A 2,634-nucleotide genomic window follows, 5' to 3' on the forward strand; every position below is an offset into this window, starting at 1 on the left:
GTGTTTTGTTCCAATAATAAAATCAAACCAATCGATTACTTAATCGATTTACTAAGTCACATAATCGATTCACAACTACACATAATCGATTTACAAATACACATAATCGATTTGGCCACAAACTAAGAGTTCCCTGTGATTTCAAATATTTGTTTCAATCGATTTGCCAATCGATTGTGTTTAAAACAGGAACTTAGCTAATTTCATGTTAATCGAAGTGCCAATCGATTTGGTAGTATTTTTCTGAAAAGGTCTTACCAGTTGTTTAGTTCAATCGATTTCCTAATTGATTGATACCAACCTTTAACATGATTGAAATTCTCACAATAGATTGTCCAATCGATTGTGTTTGTCACAGGTCATGTTACTTTTGAAATATTATTTAAGCAATCGATTTGTCAATCGATTAGCCTAGTAAATGGATTGTCCCTGTGACTTGTCCAATCGATTTCCCAATCGATGTGTTTCAATCAGTTTTTACTTTGTGATTTGCACAGTCGATGTGCCAATCGATTAGCATACAAATCAAGTTGCCACTGACTTGCACAATTTTTATTTCTGATTGTGCCAGTCGATTGCCTAATCGATTGTGTAACCACAAACATTATGTTTCCTTACAACCCTTTTACGAAATCGATTTCCTAATCGATTTGCTCAGTAGATTTTCAACTTTTGTTGATTTCTTGAGTTCCAAGCAATTGTCTCAAGTATGTAGGGTTGAGTTGTTGTTCCTGAAATCTTACTCAATTAAAATGTTAGATTTATCATATGATGTATGAACATTGTATGTTTGTTAATTATGTCAAAATTAGGATTAAGAGGACTAAAGTCCAACACCCTGAACAATTGTCAATATGGTATCGATCGTCTTGGGCTGTTTCCAGGACGTCGTGTACTGAAAGGAGAATTTCTTGCAAATTCCTCCTAAGAATCGATGGAGTTTGGGGGCAAATCCTTAAACCAAGTGGAGAGTCCTCATAGGACCTTATGCGGTGTCCTAGATCTAGCGACTCTTGCAAGGAATGTTTCTTGGAATCCAGAGTTAGTGACCTTCGAGCTCTTCTTCTAGGCAAAATGCGTGACAACGTCGTTTTACATAACCTTAAATGAATTATGGTGTCTCATGGGATGTTACCACCGTCGGGGTGGCTGAACATCAGTTCTCCATAGCGTTGAGACAACGATTATGTTCCATGATCATTCGGGATTTTCGCGAAGCAAGGCTACGAGCTCGTCATGAGATGCTCATTCATTCTGGACCATCCCAAATTCAAAGATTGCATAAGGCCCATCGTTGTTTACGGGAAGCTTGTAAGACCCATAGTTTTAAATTCTAATTTATGTATTTTGGTATTGAACTCTAAGACATTTTAGCCAAGTTATTGATATTTTGTGAGTTTAATGCCCAAAAATATCTTTTTGATTCCCCGATTAAAATTATTCATCGATAAATAAATTAGATTAAGTACGGTGAATCTTTTGTCGAAGAATAATTTATTTATGTTACGAAGAATTTAATACCGGGCAGTTTTGTCAAAGATATCTTGGGTTGCTGAAAATTTTATCTGTCAATTGAGTTGCAACGAGAGTAGATATTTTTATCAAATTGGTTTTAGAAGTGATGGGAGGTGATGTGGAAATGATGATTTTTATAAATATCTAAAATATCTTGATATTTAGATAGTGTGTGTGTGTGAGAAAGAAAAGAAAAGAAAAGAAAGAAAACGTTTCCTTCTCCATGCCTCGCGATACTCCATATTTCTTCTTCCTTCTCCTTTCTTTTTATTTTGCTTCAAGAAAAGAAATCCAAGGGCTGGTGGGTGAAAAATAAAAGAGTTCCCAACTTCCTTTTTCTTCTTTGATTCAAAACGAAGAAAAACGGTGTTAGGGGCTTTTCAAAACCGTCAAACACAAATCTCCGCTTTTCTTCGACTTTTGAGCTTCATTTCAAGAAGTGACGGAAGAGAAATCTGCTCATCTCACCGCTACGGTGCTAGAGAGCCAACTTTGGAAGCGATGACGTGAGCGGAGATTTTATCGAAATTAATCACGGTACCATAATCGCTCGTTAAAGCCACCGTTAAGGTAATGGGTCCCTCCAAATTTTTAGCTTGCATATAGGATGCTATATGTGTATTTGTGGGGTTTGAATTTGGTGAAATTGATGTGTGATTTTGTGGAAAAGGAATTTAATTCATTTATGTGTGTTTTGAGGAAATTAAAATTGATGTGTTTGAGGTGTGGTTTGTGAAACTTAATTTGGCGTGATTTATATTTGAAAATGTAGAAATTTATGGGTGATTGATGATTGAACTTGGTGTGGATTTTGTGGAATTTGAATTGATTGAATTTAATGTAAATAGTGGATTAAATTTGATGTGTGGTGGTGGAAAATATATGTTTGAGTATGCTTTGTGTTGAATTTGAAAATCATTAGTGTTAAATGAGTATTAAAAACGGGGAATCTTTTAATATCTGTATTTACTTAATGATTGTTGTGGAAAGAGACAGAGTATGCTCATGCATTTCATAGTACATGGTGACCATGATGGGGCCATGGTGATAGTGGTGACCGTGATGGGCCACGAGATGATGCCATGTGATTTGTTGGTTCATCTTATCCTTGTGGGGATT

Source organism: Cicer arietinum, chromosome 8 (genome assembly GCF_000331145.2).
Source record: "Cicer arietinum cultivar CDC Frontier isolate Library 1 chromosome 8, Cicar.CDCFrontier_v2.0, whole genome shotgun sequence".
NCBI lineage: Eukaryota > Viridiplantae > Streptophyta > Magnoliopsida > Fabales > Fabaceae > Cicer > Cicer arietinum.